This window comes from Nerophis ophidion, linkage group LG13, assembly GCF_033978795.1.
Source record: "Nerophis ophidion isolate RoL-2023_Sa linkage group LG13, RoL_Noph_v1.0, whole genome shotgun sequence".
Classification (NCBI taxonomy): Eukaryota; Metazoa; Chordata; class Actinopteri; order Syngnathiformes; family Syngnathidae; genus Nerophis; species Nerophis ophidion.
Window position 1 is genome coordinate 26173082 of NC_084623.1, and position 21769 is coordinate 26194850.

Sequence of the window (21769 nt, forward strand, 5' to 3'; positions counted from 1 at the left end):
TTGCCACATTTAAAAATTGAATTCTGAAGACGGCATCTCGGCTTACGGCCATACTACCCGAAGATCGCCCGATCTCGTCTGATCTCGGAAGCTAAGCTGGGTCTGGCCTGGTTAGTACTTGGATGGGAGACTGCCTAGGAATACCAGGTGCTGTAGGCTTTTAGCGATGCTCCCAGTATAGGGCGCACTTTCTCCCTTTTGTTTTTGTCACAATGGCTATTGATACTTGCCACACTTGTCAAAACGCTACATTATGCTTGTCCAAACAAAACGCTGGTCTCCACCCAAAACAAGTTTAGTTTTGACTCGGTCTGAAATTTATAGCAAGATTTGCAGTGTCGCCAACAGTGACCCATGTGCCTCAAGGCACTTCAGTTCTAACAGTGGGGCAAAAGTCCAAAGAGTTACATAAGCTGAGAAAAAGAGCAGTGATTATTTTATCACACACGTGTAGCTCATTGCAGAAAGGTCCTGTCAACCAGCTTGCCACATTTAAAAATTTAATTCTGAGGACAGCCTCTCGGCTTACGGCCATACTACCCGAAGATCGCCCGATCTCGTTTGATCTCGGAAGCTAAGCTGGGTCTGGCCTGGTTAGTACTGGGTTGGGAGACTGCCTAGGAATACCAGGTGCTGTAGGCTTTTAGCGATGCTCCCAGTATAGGGCGCACTTTCTCCCTTTTGTTTTTTTCACATAGGCTATAGATACTTGCCACACTTGTCAAAACGCTACATTATGCTCGCCCAAACAAACCGCTGGTCTCCACCCAAAACATGTTTGTTTAGTTTTGACTCGGTCTGAAATTTATAGCAAGATTTGCAGTGTCGCCAACAGTGACCCATGTGCCTCAAGGCACTTCAGTGCTAACAGTGGGGCAAAAGTCCAAAGAGTTACATAGGCTGAGAAAAAGAGCAGTGATTATTGTATCACACACGTGTAGCTCATTGCAGAAAGGTCCTGTCAACCAGCTTGCCACATTTAAAAATTGAATTCTGAGGACGGCATCTCGGCTTACGGCCATACTACCCGAAGATCGCCCGATCTCGTCTGATCTCGGAAGCTAAGCTGGGTCTGGCCTGGTTAGTACTTGGATGGGAGACTGCCTAGGAATACCAGGTGCTGTAGGCTTTTAGCGATGCTCCCAGTATAGGGCGCACTTTCTCCTTTTTGTTTTTGTCACAATGGCTATTGATACTTGCCACACTTGTCAAAACGCTACATTATGCTCGTCCAAACAAAACGTTGGTCTCCACCCAAAACAAGTTTAGTTTTGACTCGGTCTGAAATTTATAGCAAGATTTGCAGTGTCGCCAACAGTGACCCATGTGCCTCAAGGCACTTCAGTGCTAACAGTGGGGCAAAAGTCCAAAGAGTTACATAGGCTGAGAAAAAGAGCAGTGATTATTGTATCACACACGTGTAACTCATTGCAGAAAGGTCCTGTCAACCAGCTTGCCACATTTAAAAATTGAATTCTGAGGTCTGCCTCTCGGCTTACGGCCATACTACCCGAAGATCGCCCGATCTCGTCTGATCTCGGAAGCTAAGCTGGGTCTGGCCTGGTTAGTACTTGGTTGGGAGACTGCCTAGGAATACCAGGTGCTGTAGGCTTTTAGCGATGCTACCAGTATAGGGCGCACTTTCTCCCTTTTGTTTTTGTCACAATGGCTATAGATACTTGCCACACTTGTCAAAACGCTACATTATGCTCGTCCAAACAAAACGCTGGTCTCCACCCAAAACATGTTTAGTTTTGACTCGGTCTGAAATTTATAGCAAGATTTGCAGTGTCGCCAATAGTGACCCATGTGCCTCAAGGCACTTCAGTGCTAACAGTGGGGCAAAAGTCGTAAGAGTTACATAGGCTGAGAAAAAGAGCAGTGATTATTGTATCACATACGTGTAACTCATTGCAGAAAGGTCCTGTCAACCAGCTTGCCACATTTAAAAATTGAATTCTGAGGACTGCCTCTCGGCTTACGGCCATACTACCCGAAGATCACCCGATCTCGTCTGATCTCGGAAGCTAAGCTGGGTCTGTCCTGGTTAGTACTTGGTTGGGAGACTGCCTAGGAATACCAGGTGCTGTAGGCTTTTAGCGATGCTACCAGTATAGGGCGCACTTTCTCCCTTTTGTTTTTTTCACAATGGCTATAGATATTTGCCACACTTGTCAAAACGCTACATTATGCTCATCCAAACAAACCGCCGGTCTCCACCCAAAACATGTTTGTTTAGTTTTGACTCGGTCTGAAATTTATAGCAAGATTTGCAGTGTCGCCAACAGTGACCCATGTGCCTCAAGGCACTTCAGTGCTAACAGTGGGGCAAAAGTCCAAAGAGTTACATAGGCTGAGAAAAAGAGCAGTGATTATTGTATCACACACGTGTAGCTCATTGCAGAAAGGTCCTGTCAACCAGCTTGCCACATTTAAAAGTTGAATTCTGAGGACTGCCTCTCGGCTTAGGGCCATACTACCCGAAGATCGCCCGATCTCGTCTGATCTCGGAAGCTAAGCTGGGTCTGGCCTGGTTTGTACTTGGTTGGGAGACTGCCTAGGAATACCAGGTGCTGTAGGCTTTTAGCGATTCTCCCAGTATAGGGCGCACTTTCTCCTTTTTGTTTTTGTCACAATGGCTATTGATACTTGCCACACTTGTCAAAACGCTACATTATGCTCGTCCAAACAAAACGTTGGTCTCCATCCAAAACAAGTTTAGTTTTGACTCGGTCTGAAATTTATAGCAAGATTTGCAGTGTCGCCAACAGTGACCCATGTGCCTCAAGGCACTTCAGTGCTAACAGTGGGGCAAAAGTCCAAAGAGTTACATAGGCTGAGAAAAAGAGCAGTGATTATTGTATCACACACGTGTAGCTCATTGCAGAAAGGTCCTGTCAACCAGCTTGCCACATTTAAAAATTTAATTCTGAGGTCTGCCTCTCGGCTTACGGCCATACTACCCGAAGATCGCCCGATCTCGTCTGATCTCGGAAGCTAAGCTGGGTCTGGCCTGGTTAGTACTTGGATGGGAGACTGCCTAGGAATACCAGGTGCTGTAGGCTTTTAGCGATGCTCCCAGTATAGGGCGCACTTTCTCCCTTTTGTTTTTGTCACAATGGCTATAGAAACTTGCCACACTTGTCAAAACGCTACATTATGCTCGTCCAAACAAAACGCTGGTCTCCACCCAAAACATGTTTAGTTTTGACTCGGTCTGAAATTTATAGCAAGATTTGCAGTGTCGCCAATAGTGACCCATGTGCCTCAAGGCACTTCAGTGCTAACAGTGGGGCAAAAGTCGTAAGAGTTACATAGGCTGAGAAAAAGAGCAGTGATTATTGTATCACACACGTGTAACTCATTGCAGAAAGGTCCTGTCAACCAGCTTGCCACATTTAAAAATTGAATTCTGAGGTCTGCCTCTCGGCTTACGGCCATACTACCCGAAGATCGCCCGATCTCGTCTGATCTCGGAAGCTAAGCTGGGTCTGGCCTGGTTAGTACTTGGTTGGGAGACTGCCTAGGAATACCAGGTGCTGTAGGCTTTTAGCGATGCTACCAGTATAGGGCGCACTTTCTCCCTTTTGTTTTTGTCACAATGGCTATAGATACTTGCCACACTTGTCAAAACGCTACATTATGCTCGTCCAAACAAAACGCTGGTCTCCACCCAAAACATGTTTAGTTTTGACTCGGTCTGAAATTTATAGCAAGATTTGCAGTGTCGCCAATAGTGACCCATGTGCCTCAAGGCACTTCAGTGCTAACAGTGGGGCAAAAGTCGTAAGAGTTACATAGGCTGAGAAAAAGAGCAGTGATTATTGTATCACATACGTGTAACTCATTGCAGAAAGGTCCTGTCAACCAGCTTGCCACATTTAAAAATTGAATTCTGAGGACTGCCTCTCGGCTTACGGCCATACTACCCGAAGATCACCCGATCTCGTCTGATCTCGGAAGCTAAGCTGGGTCTGTCCTGGTTAGTACTTGGTTGGGAGACTGCCTAGGAATACCAGGTGCTGTAGGCTTTTAGCGATGCTACCAGTATAGGGCGCACTTTCTCCCTTTTGTTTTTTTCACAATGGCTATAGATATTTGCCACACTTGTCAAAACGCTACATTATGCTCATCCAAACAAACCGCCGGTCTCCACCCAAAACATGTTTGTTTAGTTTTGACTCGGTCTGAAATTTATAGCAAGATTTGCAGTGTCGCCAACAGTGACCCATGTGCCTCAAGGCACTTCAGTGCTAACAGTGGGGCAAAAGTCCAAAGAGTTACATAGGCTGAGAAAAAGAGCAGTGATTATTGTATCACACACGTGTAGCTCATTGCAGAAAGGTCCTGTCAACCAGCTTGCCACATTTAAAAGTTGAATTCTGAGGACTGCCTCTCGGCTTACGGCCATACTACCCGAAGATCGCCCGATCTCGTCTGATCTCGGAAGCTAAGCTGGGTCTGGCCTGGTTAGAACTTGGATGGGAGACTGCCTAGGAATACCAGGTGCTGTAGGCTTTTAGCGATGCTCCCAGTATAGGGCGCACTTTCTCCCTTTTGTTTTTGTCACAATGGCTATAGATACTTGCCACACTTGTCAAAACGCTACATTATGCTCGTCCAAACAAAACGCTGGTCTCCACCCAAAACATGTTTAGTTTTGACTCGGTCTGAAATTTATAGCAAGATTTGCAGTGTCGCCAACAGTGACCCATGTGCCTCAAGGCACTTCAGTGCTAACAGTGGGGCAAAAGTCCAAAGAGTTACATAGGCTGAGAAAAAGAGCAGTGATTATTGTATCACACACGTGTAGCTCATTGCAGAAAGTTCCTGTCAACCAGCTTGCCACATTTAAAAATTGGATTCTGAGAACTGCCTCTCGGCTTACGGCCATACTACCCGAAGATCGCCCGATCTCGTCTGATCTCGGAAGCTAAGCTGGGTCTGGCCTGGTTAGTACTTGGTTGGGAGACTGCCTAGGAATACCAGGTGCTGTAGGCTTTTAGCGATGCTCCCAGTATAGGGCGCACTTTCTCCCTTTTGTTTTTGTCACAATGGCTATTGATACTTGCCACACTTGTCAAAACGCTACATTATGCTCGTCCAAACAAAACGCTGGTCTCCACCCAAAACAAGTTTAGTTTTGACTCGGTCTGAAATTTATAGCAAGATTTGCAGTGTCGCCAACAGTGACCCATGTGCCTCAAGGCACTTCAGTGCTAACAGTGGGGCAAAAGTCCAAAGAGTTACATAGGCTGAGAAAAAGAGCAGTGATTATTGTATCACACACGTGTAGCTCAATGCAGAAAGGTCCTGTCAACCAGCTTGCCACATTTAAAAATTTAATTCTGAGGCCTGCCTCTCGGTTTACGGCTATACTACCCGAAGATCCCCCGATATTGTCTGATCTCGGAAGCTAAGCTGGGTCTGGCCTGGTTATTACTTGGATGGGAGACTGCCTAGGAATACCAGGTGCTGTAGGCTTTTAGCCATGCTCCCAGTATAGGGCGCACTTTCTCCATTTTGTTTTTGTCACAATGGCTATAGATACTTGCCACACATGTCAAAACGCTACATTATGCTCGTCCAAACAAAACGCTGGTCTCCACCCAAAACATGTTTAGTTTTGACTCGGTCTGAAATTTATAGCAAGATTTGCAGTGTCGCCAACAGTGACCCATGTGCCTCAAGGCACTTCAGTGCTAACAGTGGGGCAAAAGTCCAAAGAGTTACATAGGCTGAGAAAAAGAGCAGTGATTATTGTATCACACACGTGTAGCTCATTGCAGAAAGGTCCTGTCAACCAGCTTGCCACATTTAAAAATTTAATTCTGAGGACTGCCTCTCGGCTTACGGCCATACTACCCGAAGATTGCCCGATCTCGTCTGATCTCGGAAGCTAAGCTGGGTCTGGCCTGGTTAGTACTTGGATGGGAGACTGCCTAGGAATACCAGGTGCTGTAGGCTTTTAGCGATGCTCCCAGTATAGGGCGCACTTTCTCCCTTTTGTTTTTGTCACAATGGCTATAGATACTTGCCACACTTGTCAAAACGCTACATTATGCTCGTCCAAACAAAACGCTGGTCTCCACCCAAAACAAGTTTAGTTTTGACTCGGTCTGAAATTTATAGCAAGATTTGCAGTGTCGCCAACAGTCACCCATGTGCCTCAAGGCACTTCAGTGCTAACAGTGGGCCAAGAGTCCAAAGAGTTACATAGGCTGAGAAAAAGAGCAGTGATTATTGTATCACACACGTGTAGCTCATTGCAGAAAGGTCCTGTCAACCAGCTTGCCACATTTAAAAGTTGAATTCTGAGGACCGCCTCTCGGCTTACGGCCATACTACCCGAAGATCGCCCGATCTCGTCTGATCTCGGAAGCTAAGCTGGGTCTGGTTAGTACTTGGATGGGAGACTGCCTAGGAATACCAGGTGCTGTAGGCTTTTATCGATGCTCCCAGTATAGGGCGCACTTTCTCCCTTTTGTTTTTGTCACAATGGCTATAGATACTTGCCACACTTGTCAAAACGCTACATTATGCTCGTCCAAACAAAACGCTGGTCTCCACCCAAAACAAGTTTAGTTTTGACTCGGTCTGAAATTTATAGCAAGATTTGCAGTGTCGCCAACAGTGACCCATGTGCCTCAAGGCACTTCAGTGCTAACAGTGGGGCAAAAGTCCAAAGAGTTACATAGGCTGAGAAAAAGAGCAGTGATTATTGTATCACACACGTGTAGCTCATTGCAGAAAGGTCCTGTCAACCAGCTTGCCACATTTAAAAATTGAATTCTGAGGATTACCTCTCGGCTTACGGCCATACTACCCGAAGATCGCTCGATCTCGTCTGATCTCGGAAGCTAAGTTGGGTCTGGCCTGGTTAGTACTTGGTTGGGAGACTGCCTAGGAATACCAGGTGCTGTAGGCTTTTAGCGATGCTACCAGTATAGGGCGCACTTTCTCCCTTTTGTTTTTTTCACAATGGCTCGAGATACTTGCCACACTTGTCAAAACGCTACATTATGCTCATCCAAACAAACCGCTGGTCTCCACCCAAAACATGTTTGTTTAGTTTTGACTCGGTCTGAAATTTATAGCAAGATTTGCAGTGTCGCCAACAGTGACCCATGTGCCTCAAGGCACTTCAGTGCTAACAGTGGGGCAAAAGTCCAAAGAGATACATAGGCTGAGAAAAAGAGCAGTGATTATTGTATCACACACGTGTAGCTCATTGCAGAAAGGTCCTGTCAACCAGCTTGCCACATTTAAAAATTGAATTCTGAGGACTGCCTCTCGGCTTACGGCCATACTACCCGAAGATCGCCCGATCTCGTCTGATCTCGGAAGCTAAGCTGGGTCTGGCCTGGTTAGTACTTGGATGGGAGACTGCCTAGGAATACCAGGTGCTGTAGGCTTTTAGCGATGCTCCCAGTATAGGGCGAACTTTCTCCCTTTTGTTTTTGTCACAATGGCTATAGATACTTGCCACACTTGTCAAAACGCTACATTATGCTCGTCCAAACAAACCGCTGGTCTCCACCCAAAACATGTTTGTTTAGTTTTGACTCGGTCTGAAATTTATAGCAAGATTTGCAGTGTCGCCAACAGTGACCCATGTGCCTCAAGGCACTTCAGTGCTAACAGTGGGGCAAAAGTCCAAAGAGTTACATAGGCTGAGAAAAAGAGCAGTGATTATTGTATCACACACGTGTAGCTCATTGCAGAAAGGTCCTGTCAACCAGCTTGCCACATTTAAAAATTGAATTCTGAGGACTGTCTCTCGGCTTACGGCCATACTACCCGAAGATCGCCCGATCTCGTCTGATCTCGGAAGCTAAGCTGGGTCTGGCCTGGTTAGTACTTGGATGGGAGACTGCCTAGGAATACCAGGTGCTGTAGGCTTTTAGCGATGCTCCCAGTATAGGGCGCACTTTTTCCCTTTTGTTTTTGTCACAATGGCTATAGATACTTGCCACACTTGTCAAAACGCTACATTATGCTCGTCCAAACAAAACGCTGTTCTACACCCAAAACAAGTTTAGTTTTGACTCGGTCTGAAATTTATAGCAAGATTTGCAGTGTCGCCAACAGTGACCCATGTGCCTCAAGGCACTTCAGTGCTAACAGTGGGGCAAAAGTCCAAAGAGTTACATAGGCTGAGAAAAAGAGTAGTGATTATTGTATCACACGCGTGTAGCTCATTGCAGAAAGGTCCTGTCAACCAGCTTGCCACATTTAAAAATTGAATTCTGAGGGCTGCCTCTCGGCTTACGGCCATACTACCCGAAGATCGCCCGATCTCGTCTGATCTCGGAAGCTAAGCTGGGTCTGGCCTGGTTAGTACTTGGATGGGAGACTGCTTAGGAATACCAGGTGCTGTAGGCTTTTAGCGATGCTCCCAGTATAGGGCGCACTTTCTCCCTTTTGTTTTTGTCACAATGGCTATAGATACTTGCCACACTTGTCAAAACGCTACATTATGCTCGTCCAAACAAACCGCTGGTCTCCACCCAAAACATGTTTGTTTAGTTTTGACTCGGTCTGAAATTTATAGCAAGATTTGCAGTGTCGCCAACAGTGACCCATGTGCCTCAAGGCACTTCATTGCTAACAGTGGGGCAAAAGTCCAAAGAGTTACATAGGCTGAGAAAAAGAGCAGTGATTATTGTATCACACACGTGTAGCTCATTGCAGAAAGGTCCTGTCAACCAGCTTGCCACATTTAAAAATTGAATTCTGAGGACTCCCTCTCGGCTTACGGCCATACTACCCGAAGATCGCCCGATCTCGTCTGATCTCGGAAGCTAAGCTGGGTCCGGCCTGGTTAGTACTTGGATGGGAGACTGCCTAGGAATACCAGGTGCTGTAGGCTTTTAGCGATGCTCCCAGTATAGGGCGCACTTTCTCCCTTTTGTTTTTGTCACAATGGCTATAGATACTTGCCACACTTGTCAAAACGCTATGTTTATGCTCGTCCAAACAAAACACTGGTCTCCACCCAAAACATGTTTAGTTTTGAATCGGTCTGAAATTTATAGCAAGATATGCAGTGTCGCCAAAAGTCACCCATGTGCCTCAAGGCACTTCAGTGCTAACAGTGGGCCAAGAGTCCAAAGAGTTACATAGGCTGAGAAAAAGAGCAGTGATTATTGTATCACACACGTGTAGCTCATTGCAGAAAGGTCCTGTCAACCAGCTTGCCACATTTAAAAATTGAATTCTGAGGGCTGCCTCTCGGCTTACGGCCATACTACCCGAATATCGCCCGATCTCGTCTGATCTCGCAAGCTAAGCTGGGTCTGTCCTAGTTAGTACTTGGATGGGAGACTGCCTAGGAATACCAGGTGCTGTAGGCTTTTAGCGATGCTCCCAGTATAGGGCGCACTTTCTCCCTTTTGTTTTTGTCACAATGGCTATAGATACTTGCCACACTTGTCAAAACGCTACGTTTATGCTTGTCAAAACAAAACACTGGTCTCCACCCAAAACATGTTTAGTTTTGACTCGGTCTGAAATTTATAGCAAGATTTGCAGTGTCGCCAACAGTGACCCATGTGCCTCAAGGCACTTCAGTGCTAACAGTGGGGCAAAAGTCCAAAGAGTTACATAGGCTGAGAAAAAGAGCAGTGATTATTGTATCACACACGTGTATTTCATTGCAGAAAGGTCCTGTCAACCAGCTTGCCACATTTAAAAATTGAATTCTGAGGACTGCCTCTCGGCTTACGGCCATACTACCCGAAGATCGCCCGATCTCGTCTGATCTCGGAAGCTAAGCTGGGTCTGGCCTGGTTAGTACTTGGATGGGAGACTGCCTAGGAATACCAAGTGCCGTAGGCTTTTAGCGATGCTCCCAGTATAGGGCGCACTTTCTCCCTTTTGTTTTTCTCACAATGGCTATAGATACTTGCCACACTTGTCAAAACGCTACATTATGCTCGTCCAAACAAAACGCTGGTCTCCACCCAAAACATGTTTAGTTTTGACTCGGTCTGAAATTTATAGCAAGATTTGCAGTGTCGCCAACAGTGACCCATGTGCCTCAAGGCACTTCAGTGCTAACAGTGGGGCAAAAGTCCAAAGAGTTACATAGGCTGAGAAAAAGAGCAGTGATTATTGTATCACACACGTGTAGCTCATTGCAGAAAGGTCCTGTCAACCAGCTTGCCACATTTAAAAATTGAATTCTGAGGACTGCGTCTCGGCTTACGGCCATACTACCCGAAGATCGCCCGATCTCGTCTGATCTCGGAAGCTAAGCTGGGTCTGGCCTGGTTAGTACTTGGATGGGAGACTGCCTAGGAATACCAGGTGCTGTAGGCTTTTAGCGATGCTCCCAGTATAGGGCGCACTTTCTCCCTTTTGTTTTTGTCACAATGGCTATAGATACTTGTCACACTTGTCAAAACGCTACATTATGCTCGTCCAAACAAAACGCTGTTCTACACCCAAAACAAGTTTAGTTTTGACTCGGTCTGAAATTTATAGCAAGATTTGCAGTGTCGCCAACAGTGACCCATGTGCCTCAAGGCACTTCAGTGCTAACAGTGGGGCAAAAGTCCAAAGAGATACATAGGCTGAGAAAAAGAGCAGTGATTATTGTATCACACACGTGTAGCTCATTGCAGAAAGGTCCTGTCAACCAGCTTGCCACATTTAAAAATTGAATTCTGAGGACTGCCTCTCGGCTTACGGCCATACTACCCGAAGATCGCCCGATCTCGTCTGATCTCGGAAGCTAAGCTGGGTCTGGCCAGGTTAGTACTTGGATGGGAGACTGCCTAGGAATACCAGGTGCTGTAGGCTTTTAGCGATGCTCCCAGTATAGGGCGCACTTTCTCCCTTTTGTTTTTGTCACAATGGCTATAGATACTTCCCACACTTGTCAAAACGCTACATTATGCTCGTCCAAACAAACCGCTGGTCTCCACCCAAAACATGTTTGTTTAGTTTTGACTCGGTCTGAAATTTATAGCAAGATTTGCAGTGTCGCCAACAGTGACCCATGTGCCTCAAGGCACTTCAGTGCTAACAGTGGGGCAAAAGTCCAAAGAGTTACATAGGCTGACAAAAAGAGCAGTGATTATTGTATCACACACGTGTAGCTCATTGCAGAAAGGTCCTGTCAACCAGCTTGCCACATTTAAAAATTGAATTCTGAGGACTGCCTCTCGGCTTACGGCCATACTAACCGAACATAGCCCGATCTCGTCTGATCTCGGAAGCTAAGCTGGGTCTGGCCTGGTTAGTACTTGGATGGGAGACTGCCTAGGAATACCAGGTGCTGTAAGCTTTTAGCGATGCTCCCAGTATAGGGCGCACTTTCTCCCTTTTGTTTTTGTCACAATGGCTATAGATACTTGCCACACTTGTCAAAACGCTACATTATGCTCATCCAAACAAACCGCTGGTCTCCACCCAAAACATGTTTGTTTAGTTTTGACTCGGTCTGAAATTTATAGCAAGATTTGCAGTGTCGCCAACAGTGACCCATGTGCCTCAAGGCACTTCAGTGCTAACAGTGGGGCAAAAGTCCAAAGAGTTACATAGGCTGACAAAAAGAGCAGTGATTATTGTATCACACACGTGTAGCTCATTGCAGAAAGGTCCTGTCAACCAGCTTGCCACATTTAAAAATTTAAGTCTGAGGTCTGCGTCTCGGCTTACGGCCATACTACCCGAAGATCGCCCGATCTCGTCTGCGCTCGGAAGCTAAGCTGGGTCTGGCCTGGTTAGTACTTGGATGGGAGACTGCCTAGGAATACCAGGTGCTGTAGGCTTTTAGCGATGCTCCCAGTATAGGGCGCACTTTCTCCCTTTTGTTTTTGTCATAATCGCTATAGATACTTGCCACACTTGTCAAAACGCTACGTTTATGCTCGTCCAAAAAAAACACTGGTCTCCACCCAAAACATGTTTAGTTTTGACTCGGTCTGAAATTTATAGCAAGATTTGCAGTGTCGCCAATAGTGACCCATGTGCCTCAAGGCACTTCAGTGCTAACAGTGGGGCAAAAGTCGTAAGAGTTACATAGGCTGAGAAAAAGAGCAGTGATTATTGTATCACATACGTGTAACTCATTGCAGAAAGGTCCTGTCAACCAGCTTGCCACATTTAAAAATTGAATTCTGAGGACTGCCTCTCGGCTTACGGCCATACTACCCGAAGATCACCCGATCTCGTCTGATCTCGGAAGCTAAGCTGGGTCTGTCCTGGTTAGTACTTGGTTGGGAGACTGCCTAGGAATACCAGGTGGTGTAGGCTTTTAGCGATGCTACCAGTATAGGGCGCACTTTCTCCCTTTTGTTTTTTTCACAATGGCTATAGATATTTGCCACACTTGTCAAAACGCTACATTATGCTCATCCAAACAAACCGCCGGTCTCCACCCAAAACATGTTTGTTTAGTTTTGACTCGGTCTGAAATTTATAGCAAGATTTGCAGTGTCGCCAACAGTGACCCATGTGCCTCAAGGCACTTCAGTGCTAACAGTGGGGCAAAAGTCCAAAGAGTTACATAGGCTGAGAAAAAGAGCAGTGATTATTGTATCACACACGTGTAGCTCATTGCAGAAAGGTCCTGTCAACCAGCTTGCCACATTTAAAAGTTGAATTCTGAGGACTGCCTCTCGGCTTAGGGCCATACTACCCGAAGATCGCCCGATCTCGTCTGATCTCGGAAGCTAAGCTGGGTCTGGCCTGGTTAGTACTTGGTTGGGAGACTGCCTAGGAATACCAGGTGCTGTAGGCTTTTAGCGATTCTCCCAGTATAGGGCGCACTTTCTCCTTTTTGTTTTTGTCACAATGGCTATTGATACTTGCCACACTTGTCAAAACGCTACATTATGCTCGTCCAAACAAAACGTTGGTCTCCACCCAAAACAAGTTTAGTTTTGACTCGGTCTGAAATTTATAGCAAGATTTGCAGTGTCGCCAACAGTGACCCATGTGCCTCAAGGCACTTCAGTGCTAACAGTGGGGCAAAAGTCCAAAGAGTTACATAGGCTGAGAAAAAGAGCAGTGATTATTGTATCACACACGTGTAGCTCATTGCAGAAAGGTCCTGTCAACCAGCTTGCCACATTTAAAAATTTAATTCTGAGGTCTGCCTCTCGGCTTACGGCCATACTACCCGAAGATCGCCCGATCTCGTCTGATCTCGGAAGCTAAGCTGGGTCTGGCCTGGTTAGTACTTGGATGGGAGACTGCCTAGGAATACCAGGTGCTGTAGGCTTTTAGCGATGCTCCCAGTATAGGGCGCACTTTCTCCCTTTTGTTTTTGTCACAATGGCTATAGAAACTTGCCACACTTGTCAAAACGCTACATTATGCTCGTCCAAACAAAACGCTGGTCTCCACCCAAAACATGTTTAGTTTTTACTCGGTCTGAAATTTATAGCAAGATTTGCAGTGTCGCCAATAGTGACCCATGTGCCTCAAGGCACTTCAGTGCTAACAGTGGGGCAAAAGTCGTAAGAGTTACATAGGCTGAGAAAAAGAGCAGTGATTATTGTATCACACACGTGTAACTCATTGCAGAAAGGTCCTGTCAACCAGCTTGCCACATTTAAAAATTGATTTCTGAGGTCTGCCTCTCGGCTTACGGCCATACTACCCGAAGATCGCCCGATCTCGTCTGATCTCGGAAGCTAAGCTGGGTCTGGCCTGGTTAGTACTTGGTTGGGAGACTGCCTAGGAATACCAGGTGCTGTAGGCTTTTAGCGATGCTACCAGTATAGGGCGCACTTTCTCCCTTTTGTTTTTGTCACAATGGCTATAGATACTTGCCACACTTGTCAAAACGCTACATTATGCTCGTCCAAACAAAACGCTGGTCTCCACCCAAAACATGTTTAGTTTTGACTCGGTCTGAAATTTATAGCAAGATTTGCAGTGTCGCCAATAGTGACCCATGTGCCTCAAGGCACTTCAGTGCTAACAGTGGGGCAAAAGTCGTAAGAGTTACATAGGCTGAGAAAAAGAGCAGTGATTATTGTATCACATACGTGTAACTCATTGCAGAAAGGTCCTGTCAACCAGCTTGCCACATTTAAAAATTGAATTCTGAGGACTGCCTCTCGGCTTACGGCCATACTACCCGAAGATCACCCGATCTCGTCTGATCTCGGAAGCTAAGCTGGGTCTGTCCTGGTTAGTACTTGGTTGGGAGACTGCCTAGGAATACCAGGTGCTGTAGGCTTTTAGCGATGCTACCAGTATAGGGCGCACTTTCTCCCTTTTGTTTTTTTCACAATGGCTATAGATATTTGCCACACTTGTCAAAACGCTACATTATGCTCATCCAAACAAACCGCCGGTCTCCACCCAAAACATGTTTGTTTAGTTTTGACTCGGTCTGAAATTTATAGCAAGATTTGCAGTGTCGCCAACAGTGACCCATGTGCCTCAAGGCACTTCAGTGCTAACAGTGGGGCAAAAGTCCAAAGAGTTACATAGGCTGAGAAAAAGAGCAGTGATTATTGTATCACACACGTGTAGCTCATTGCAGAAAGGTCCTGTCAACCAGCTTGCCACATTTAAAAGTTGAATTCTGAGGACTGCCTCTCGGCTTACGGCCATACTACCCGAAGATCGCCCGATCTCGTCTGATCTCGGAAGCTAAGCTGGGTCTGGCCTGGTTAGAACTTGGATGGGAGACTGCCTAGGAATACCAGGTGCTGTAGGCTTTTAGCGATGCTCCCAGTATAGGGCGCACTTTCTCCCTTTTGTTTTTTTCACAATGGCTATAGATACTTGCCACACTTGTCAAAACGCTACATTATGCTCGTCCAAACAAAACGCTGGTCTCCACCCAAAACATGTTTAGTTTTGACTCGGTCTGAAATTTATAGCAAGATTTGCAGTGTCGCCAACAGTGACCCATGTGCCTCAAGGCACTTCAGTGCTAACAGTGGGGCAAAAGTCCAAAGAGTTACATAGGCTGAGAAAAAGAGCAGTGATTATTGTATCACACACGTGTAGCTCATTGCAGAAAGTTCCTGTCAACCAGCTTGCCACATTTAAAAATTGGATTCTGAGAACTGCCTCTCGGCTTACGGCCATACTACCCGAAGATCGCCCGATCTCGTCTGATCTCGGAAGCTAAGCTGGGTCTGGCCTGGTTAGTACTTGGTTGGGAGACTGCCTAGGAATACCAGGTGCTGTAGGCTTTTAGCGATGCTCCCAGTATAGGGCGCACTTTCTCCCTTTTGTTTTTGTCACAATGGCTATTGATACTTGCCACACTTGTCAAAACGCTACATTATGCTCGTCCAAACAAAACGCTGGTCTCCACCCAAAACAAGTTTAGTTTTGACTCGGTCTGAAATTTATAGCAAGATTTGCAGTGTCGCCAACAGTGACCCATGTGCCTCAAGGCACTTCAGTGCTAACAGTGGGGCAAAAGTCCAAAGAGTTACATAGGCTGAGAAAAAGAGCAGTGATTATTGTATCACACACGTGTAGCTCAATGCAGAAAGGTCCTGTCAACCAGCTTGCCACATTTAAAAATTTAATTCTGAGGCCTGCCTCTCGGTTTACGGCTATACTACCCGAAGATCCCCCGATATTGTCTGATCTCGGAAGCTAAGCTGGGTCTGGCCTGGTTATTACTTGGATGGGAGACTGCCTAGGAATACCAGGTGCTGTAGGCTTTTAGCCATGCTCCCAGTATAGGGCGCACTTTCTCCATTTTATTTTTGTCACAATGGCTATAGATACTTGCCACACATGTCAAAACGCTACATTATGCTCGTCCAAACAAAACGCTGGTCTCCACCCAAAACATGTTTAGTTTTGACTCGGTCTGAAATTTATAGCAAGATTTGCAGTGTCGCCAACAGTGACCCATGTGCCTCAAGGCACTTCAGTGCTAACAGTGGGGCAAAAGTCCAAAGAGTTACATAGGCTGAGAAAAAGAGCAGTGATTATTGTATCACACACGTGTAGCTCATTGCAGAAAGGTCCTGTCAACCAGCTTGCCACATTTAAAAATTTAATTCTGAGGACTGCCTCTCGGCTTACGGCCATACTACCCGAAGATTGCCCGATCTCGTCTGATCTCGGAAGCTAAGCTGGGTCTGGCCTGGTTAGTACTTGGATGGGAGACTGCCTAGGAATACCAGGTGCTGTAGGCTTTTAGCGATGCTCCCAGTATAGGGCGCACTTTCTCCCTTTTGTTTTTGTCACAATGGCTATAGATACTTGCCACACTTGTCAAAACGCTACATTATGCTCGTCCAAACAAAACGCTGGTCTCCACCCAAAACAAGTTTAGTTTTGACTCGGTCTGAAATTTATAGCAAGATTTGCAGTGTCGCCAACAGTCACCCATGTGCCTCAAGGCACTTCAGTGCTAACAGTGGGCCAAGAGTCCAAAGAGTTACATAGGCTGAGAAAAAGAGCAGTGATTATTGTATCACACACGTGTAGCTCATTGCAGAAAGGTCCTGTCAACCAGCTTGCCACATTTAAAAGTTGAATTCTGAGGACCGCCTCTCGGCTTACGGCCATACTACCCGAAGATCGCCCGATCTCGTCTGATCTCGGAAGCTAAGCTGGGTCTGGTTAGTACTTGGATGGGAGACTGCCTAGGAATACCAGGTGCTGTAGGCTTTTAGCGATGCTCCCAGTATAGGGCGCACTTTCTCCCTTTTGTTTTTGTCACAATGGCTATAGATACTTGCCACACTTGTCAAAACGCTACATTATGCTCGTCCAAACAAAACGCTGGTCTCCACCCAAAACAAGTTTAGTTTTGACTCGGTCTGAAATTTATAGCAAGATTTGCAGTGTCGCCAACAGTGACCCATGTGCCTCAAGGCACTTCAGTGCTAACAGTGGGGCAAAAGTCCAAAGAGTTACATAGGCTGAGAAAAAGAGCAGTGATTATTGTATCACACACGTGTAGCTCATTGCAGAAAGGTCCTGTCAACCAGCTTGCCACATTTAAAAATTGAATTCTGAGGACTACCTCTTGGCTTACGGCCATACTACCCGAAGATCGCTCGATCTCGTCTGATCTCGGAAGCTAAGTTGGGTCTGGCCTGGTTAGTACTTGGTTGGGAGACTGCCTAGGAATACCAGGTGCTGTAGGCTTTTAGCGATGCTACCAGTATAGGGCGCACTTTCTCCCTTTTGTTTTTTTCACAATGGCTCGAGATACTTGCCACACTTGTCAAAACGCTACATTATGCTCATCCAAACAAACCGCTGGTCTCCACCCAAAACATGTTTGTTTAGTTTTGACTCGGTCTGAAATTTATAGCAAGATTTGCAGTGTCGCCAACAGTGACCCATGTGCCTCAAGGCACTTCAGTGCTAACAGTGGGGCAAAAGTCCAAAGAGATACATAGGCTGAGAAAAAGAGCAGTGATTATTGTATCACACACGTGTAGCTCATTGCAGAAAGGTCCTGTCAACCAGCTTGCCACATTTAAAAATTGAATTCTGAGGACTGCCTCTCGGCTTACGGCCATACTACCCGAAGATCGCCCGATCTCGTCTGATCTCGGAAGCTAAGCTGGGTCTGGCCTGGTTAGTACTTGGATGGGAGACTGCCTAGGAATACCAGGTGCTGTAGGCTTTTAGCGATGCTCCCAGTATAGGGCGCACTTTTTCCCTTTTGTTTTTGTCACAATGGCTATAGATACTTGCCACACTTGTCAAAACGCTACATTATGCTCGTCCAAACAAAACGCTGTTCTACACCCAAAACAAGTTTAGTTTTGACTCGGTCTGAAATTTATAGCAAGATTTGCAGTGTCGCCAACAGTGACCCATGTGCCTCAAGGCACTTCAGTGCTAACAGTGGGGCAAAAGTCCAAAGAGTTACATAGGCTGAGAAAAAGAGTAGTGATTATTGTATCACACGCGTGTAGCTCATTGCAGAAAGGTCCTGTCAACCAGCTTGCCACATTTAAAAATTGAATTCTGAGGGCTGCCTCTCGGCTTACGGCCATACTACCCGAAGATCGCCCGATCTCGTCTGATCTCGGAAGCTAAGCTGGGTCTGTCCTGGTTAGTACTTGGATGGGAGACTGCCTAGGAATACCAGGTGCTGTAGGCTTTTAGCGATGCTCCCAGTATAGGGCGCACTTTCTCCCTTTTGTTTTTGTCACAATGGCTATAGATACTTGCCACACTTGTCAAAACGCTACGTTTATGCTTGTCAAAACAAAACACTGGTCTCCACCCAAAACATGTTTAGTTTTGACTCGGTCTGAAATTTATAGCAAGATTTGCAGTGTCGCCAACAGTGACCCATGTGCCTCAAGGCACTTCAGTGCTAACAGTGGGGCAAAAGTCCAAAGAGTTACATAGGCTGAGAAAAAGAGCAGTGATTATTGTATCACACACGTGTATTTCATTGCAGAAAGGTCCTGTCAACCAGCTTGCCACATTTAAAAATTGAATTCTGAGGACTGCCTCTCGGCTTACGGCCATACTACCCGAAGATCGCCCGATCTCGTCTGATCTCGGAAGCTAAGCTGGGTCTGGCCTGGTTAGTACTTGGATGGGAGACTGCCTAGGAATACCAAGTGCCGTAGGCTTTTAGCGATGCTCCCAGTATAGGGCGCACTTTCTCCCTTTTGTTTTTGTCACAATGGCTATAGATACTTGCCACACTTGTCAAAACGCTACATTATGCTCGTCCAAACAAAAACGCTGGTCTCCACCCAAAACATGTTTAGTTTTGACTCGGTCTGAAATTTATAGCAAGATTTGCAGTGTCGCCAACAGTGACCCATGTGCCTCAAGGCACTTCAGTGCTAACAGTGGGGCAAAAGTCCAAAGAGTTACATAGGCTGAGAAAAAGAGCAGTGATTATTGTATCACACACGTGTAGCTCATTGCAGAAAGGTCCTGTCAACCAGCTTGCCACATTTAAAAATTGAATTCTGAGGACTGTGTCTCGGCTTACGGCCATACTACCCGAAGATCGCCCGATCTCGTCTGATCTCGGAAGCTAAGCTGGGTCTGGCTCTGGTTAGTACTTGGATGGGAGACTGCCTAGGAATACCAGGTGCTGTAGGCTTTTAGCGATGCTCCCAGTATAGGGCGCACTTTCTCCCTTTTGTTTTTGTCACAATGGCTATAGATACTTGTCACACTTGTCAAAACGCTACATTATGCTCGTCCAAACAAAACGCTGTTCTACACCCAAAACAAGTTTAGTTTTGACTCGGTCTGAAATTTATAGCAAGATTTGCAGTGTCGCCAACAGTGACCCATGTGCCTCAAGGCACTTCAGTGCTAACAGTGGGGCAAAAGTCCAAAGAGTTACATAGGCTGAGAAAAAGAGCAGTGATTATTGTATCACACACGTGTAGCTCATTGCAGAAAGGTCCTGTCAACCAGCTTGCCACATTTAAAAATTGAATTCTGAGGACTACCTCTCGGCTTACGGCCATACTACCCGAAGATCGCCCGATCTCGTCTGATCTCGGAAGCTAAGTTGGGTCTGGCCTGGTTAGTACTTGGTTGGGAGACTGCCTAGGTTTACCAGGTGCTGTAGGCTTTTAGCGATGCTACCAGTATAGGGCGCACTTTCTCCCTTTTGTTTTTTTCACAATGGCTCGAGATACTTGCCACACTTGTCAAAACGCTACATTATGCTCATCCAAACAAACCGCTGGTCTCCACCCAAAACATGTTTGTTTAGTTTTGACTCGGTCTGAAATTTATAGCAAGATTTGCAGTGTCGCCAACAGTGACCCATGTGCCTCAAGGCACTTCAGTGCTAACAGTGGGGCAAAAGTCCAAAGAGATACATAGGCTGAGAAAAAGAGCAGTGATTATTGTATCACACACGTGTAGCTCATTGCAGAAAGGTCCTGTCAACCAGCTTGCCACATTTAAAAATTGAATTCTGAGGACTGCCTCTCGGCTTACGGCCATACTACCCGAAGATCGCCCGATCTCGTCTGATCTCGGAAGCTAAGCTGGGTCTGGCCAGGTTAGTACTTGGATGGGAGACTGCCTAGGAATACCAGGTGCTGTAGGCTTTTAGCGATGCTCCCAGTATAGGGCGCACTTTCTCCCTTTTGTTTTTGTCACAATGGCTATAGATACTTCCCACACTTGTCAAAACGCTACATTATGCTCGTCCAAACAAACCGCTGGTCTCCACCCAAAACATGTTTGTTTAGTTTTGACTCGGTCTGAAATTTATAGCAAGATTTGCAGTGTCGCCAACAGTGACCCATGTGCCTCAAGGCACTTCAGTGCTAACAGTGGGGCAAAAGTCCAAAGAGTTACATAGGCTGACAAAAAGAGCAGTGATTATTGTATCACACACGTGTAGCTCATTGCAGAAAGGTCCTGTCAACCAGCTTGCCACATTTAAAAATTGAATTCTGAGGACTGCCTCTCGGCTTACGGCCATACTAACCGAACATAGCCCGATCTCGTCTGATCTCGGAAGCTAAGCTGGGTCTGGCCTGGTTAGTACTTGGATGGGAGACTGCCTAGGAATACCAGGTGCTGTAAGCTTTTAGCGATGCTCCCAGTATAGGGCGCACTTTCTCCCTTTTGTTTTTGTCACAATGGCTATAGATACTTGCCACACTTGTCAAAACGCTACATTATGCTCGTCCAAACAAAACGCTGGTCTCCACCCAAAACAAGTTTAGTTTTGACTCGGTCTGAAATTTATAGCAAGATTTGCAGTGTCGCCAACAGTGACCCATGTGCCTCAAGGCACTTCAGTGCTAACAGTGGGGCAAAAGTCCAAAGAGTTACATAGGCTGAGAAAAAGAGTAGTGATTATTGTATCACACACGTGTAGCTCATTGTAGAAAGGTCCTGTCAACCAGCTTGCCACATTTAAAAATTGAAGTCTGAGGACTGCGTCTCGGCTTACGGCCATACTACCCGAAGATCGCCCGATCTCGTCTGAGCTCGGAAGCTAAGCTGGGGCTGGCCTGGTTAGTACTTGGATGGGAGACTGCCTAGGAATACCAGGTGCTGTAGGCTTTTAGCGATGCTCCCAGTATAGGGCGCACTTTCTCCCTTTTGTTTTTGTCACAATGGCTATAGATACTTGCCACACTTGTCAAAACGCTACGTTTATGCTCGTCCAAAAAAAACACTGGTCTCCACCCAAAACATGTTTAGTTTTGACTCGGTCTGAAATTTATAGCAAGATTTGCAGTGTCGCCAACAGTGACCCATGTGCCTCAAGGCACTTCAGTGCTAACAGTGGGGCAAAAGTCCAAAAAGTTACATAGGCTGAGAAAAAGAGCAGTGATTATTGTATCACACACGTGTAGCTCATTGCAGAAAGGTCCTGTCAACCAGCTTGCCACATTTAAAAATTGAATTCTGAGGACTCCCACTCGGCTTACGGCCATACTACCCGAAGATCGCCTGATCTCGTCTGATCTCGGAAGCTAAGCTGGGTCTGGCCTGGTTAGTACTTGGATGGGAGACTGCCTAGGAATACCAGGTGCTGTAGGCTTTTAGCGATGCTCCCAGTATAGGGCGCACTTTCTCCCTTTTGTTTTTGTCACAATGGCTATAGATACTTGCCACACTTGTCAAAACGCTACATTATGCTCGTCCAAACAAAACGCTGGTCTCCACCCAAAACATGTTTAGTTTTGACTCGGTCGGAAATTTATAGCAAGATTTGCAGTGTCGCCAACAGTGACCCATGTGCCTCAAGGCACTTCAGTGCTAACAGTGGGGCAAAAGTCCAAAGAGTTACATAGGCTGAGAAAAAGAGTAGTGATTATTGTATCACACACGTGTAGCTCATTGTAGAAAG

The 21769-nt window shown here is 46.2% G+C and overlaps 45 pseudogenes; all 45 read left to right on the forward strand.

The window, feature by feature from the left end:
• Positions 1-40: 40 nt before the first annotated feature.
• Positions 41-159, forward strand: LOC133567614 (5S ribosomal RNA; annotated as a pseudogene).
• A 364-nt stretch (positions 160-523) lies between these two features.
• Positions 524-642, forward strand: LOC133565544 (5S ribosomal RNA; annotated as a pseudogene).
• A 368-nt stretch (positions 643-1010) lies between these two features.
• LOC133567616 (5S ribosomal RNA) lies at positions 1011-1129 on the forward strand (annotated as a pseudogene).
• Positions 1130-1493: 364 nt separating this feature from the next.
• LOC133565261 (5S ribosomal RNA) lies at positions 1494-1612 on the forward strand (annotated as a pseudogene).
• A 364-nt stretch (positions 1613-1976) lies between these two features.
• LOC133565865 (5S ribosomal RNA) lies at positions 1977-2095 on the forward strand (annotated as a pseudogene).
• A 368-nt stretch (positions 2096-2463) lies between these two features.
• LOC133566782 (5S ribosomal RNA) lies at positions 2464-2582 on the forward strand (annotated as a pseudogene).
• A 364-nt stretch (positions 2583-2946) lies between these two features.
• LOC133567617 (5S ribosomal RNA) lies at positions 2947-3065 on the forward strand (annotated as a pseudogene).
• A 364-nt stretch (positions 3066-3429) lies between these two features.
• On the forward strand, positions 3430-3548 carry LOC133565262 (5S ribosomal RNA; annotated as a pseudogene).
• Positions 3549-3912: 364 nt separating this feature from the next.
• On the forward strand, positions 3913-4031 carry LOC133565866 (5S ribosomal RNA; annotated as a pseudogene).
• A 368-nt stretch (positions 4032-4399) lies between these two features.
• Positions 4400-4518, forward strand: LOC133566652 (5S ribosomal RNA; annotated as a pseudogene).
• A 364-nt stretch (positions 4519-4882) lies between these two features.
• LOC133565263 (5S ribosomal RNA) lies at positions 4883-5001 on the forward strand (annotated as a pseudogene).
• Positions 5002-5365: 364 nt separating this feature from the next.
• On the forward strand, positions 5366-5484 carry LOC133567455 (5S ribosomal RNA; annotated as a pseudogene).
• Positions 5485-5848: 364 nt separating this feature from the next.
• On the forward strand, positions 5849-5967 carry LOC133565444 (5S ribosomal RNA; annotated as a pseudogene).
• Positions 5968-6331: 364 nt separating this feature from the next.
• LOC133567380 (5S ribosomal RNA) lies at positions 6332-6445 on the forward strand (annotated as a pseudogene).
• A 364-nt stretch (positions 6446-6809) lies between these two features.
• Positions 6810-6928, forward strand: LOC133565150 (5S ribosomal RNA; annotated as a pseudogene).
• Positions 6929-7296: 368 nt separating this feature from the next.
• On the forward strand, positions 7297-7415 carry LOC133567619 (5S ribosomal RNA; annotated as a pseudogene).
• A 368-nt stretch (positions 7416-7783) lies between these two features.
• Positions 7784-7902, forward strand: LOC133567620 (5S ribosomal RNA; annotated as a pseudogene).
• Positions 7903-8266: 364 nt separating this feature from the next.
• LOC133565014 (5S ribosomal RNA) lies at positions 8267-8385 on the forward strand (annotated as a pseudogene).
• Positions 8386-8753: 368 nt separating this feature from the next.
• On the forward strand, positions 8754-8872 carry LOC133565079 (5S ribosomal RNA; annotated as a pseudogene).
• A 365-nt stretch (positions 8873-9237) lies between these two features.
• Positions 9238-9356, forward strand: LOC133567260 (5S ribosomal RNA; annotated as a pseudogene).
• A 365-nt stretch (positions 9357-9721) lies between these two features.
• LOC133565886 (5S ribosomal RNA) lies at positions 9722-9840 on the forward strand (annotated as a pseudogene).
• A 364-nt stretch (positions 9841-10204) lies between these two features.
• Positions 10205-10323, forward strand: LOC133567621 (5S ribosomal RNA; annotated as a pseudogene).
• A 364-nt stretch (positions 10324-10687) lies between these two features.
• On the forward strand, positions 10688-10806 carry LOC133565725 (5S ribosomal RNA; annotated as a pseudogene).
• A 368-nt stretch (positions 10807-11174) lies between these two features.
• LOC133566541 (5S ribosomal RNA) lies at positions 11175-11293 on the forward strand (annotated as a pseudogene).
• A 368-nt stretch (positions 11294-11661) lies between these two features.
• LOC133566337 (5S ribosomal RNA) lies at positions 11662-11780 on the forward strand (annotated as a pseudogene).
• A 365-nt stretch (positions 11781-12145) lies between these two features.
• Positions 12146-12264, forward strand: LOC133566992 (5S ribosomal RNA; annotated as a pseudogene).
• A 368-nt stretch (positions 12265-12632) lies between these two features.
• LOC133566225 (5S ribosomal RNA) lies at positions 12633-12751 on the forward strand (annotated as a pseudogene).
• Positions 12752-13115: 364 nt separating this feature from the next.
• LOC133567622 (5S ribosomal RNA) lies at positions 13116-13234 on the forward strand (annotated as a pseudogene).
• A 364-nt stretch (positions 13235-13598) lies between these two features.
• Positions 13599-13717, forward strand: LOC133565264 (5S ribosomal RNA; annotated as a pseudogene).
• Positions 13718-14081: 364 nt separating this feature from the next.
• On the forward strand, positions 14082-14200 carry LOC133565868 (5S ribosomal RNA; annotated as a pseudogene).
• A 368-nt stretch (positions 14201-14568) lies between these two features.
• Positions 14569-14687, forward strand: LOC133566654 (5S ribosomal RNA; annotated as a pseudogene).
• A 364-nt stretch (positions 14688-15051) lies between these two features.
• Positions 15052-15170, forward strand: LOC133565265 (5S ribosomal RNA; annotated as a pseudogene).
• Positions 15171-15534: 364 nt separating this feature from the next.
• LOC133567456 (5S ribosomal RNA) lies at positions 15535-15653 on the forward strand (annotated as a pseudogene).
• Positions 15654-16017: 364 nt separating this feature from the next.
• Positions 16018-16136, forward strand: LOC133565446 (5S ribosomal RNA; annotated as a pseudogene).
• A 364-nt stretch (positions 16137-16500) lies between these two features.
• On the forward strand, positions 16501-16614 carry LOC133567381 (5S ribosomal RNA; annotated as a pseudogene).
• Positions 16615-16978: 364 nt separating this feature from the next.
• Positions 16979-17097, forward strand: LOC133565151 (5S ribosomal RNA; annotated as a pseudogene).
• A 368-nt stretch (positions 17098-17465) lies between these two features.
• Positions 17466-17584, forward strand: LOC133567623 (5S ribosomal RNA; annotated as a pseudogene).
• Positions 17585-17948: 364 nt separating this feature from the next.
• LOC133565904 (5S ribosomal RNA) lies at positions 17949-18067 on the forward strand (annotated as a pseudogene).
• A 365-nt stretch (positions 18068-18432) lies between these two features.
• On the forward strand, positions 18433-18551 carry LOC133565887 (5S ribosomal RNA; annotated as a pseudogene).
• A 365-nt stretch (positions 18552-18916) lies between these two features.
• Positions 18917-19036, forward strand: LOC133566859 (5S ribosomal RNA; annotated as a pseudogene).
• A 364-nt stretch (positions 19037-19400) lies between these two features.
• Positions 19401-19519, forward strand: LOC133567030 (5S ribosomal RNA; annotated as a pseudogene).
• A 368-nt stretch (positions 19520-19887) lies between these two features.
• On the forward strand, positions 19888-20006 carry LOC133565737 (5S ribosomal RNA; annotated as a pseudogene).
• A 368-nt stretch (positions 20007-20374) lies between these two features.
• Positions 20375-20493, forward strand: LOC133566544 (5S ribosomal RNA; annotated as a pseudogene).
• A 364-nt stretch (positions 20494-20857) lies between these two features.
• LOC133566048 (5S ribosomal RNA) lies at positions 20858-20976 on the forward strand (annotated as a pseudogene).
• Positions 20977-21341: 365 nt separating this feature from the next.
• Positions 21342-21460, forward strand: LOC133565636 (5S ribosomal RNA; annotated as a pseudogene).
• Positions 21461-21769: the final 309 nt, after the last annotated feature.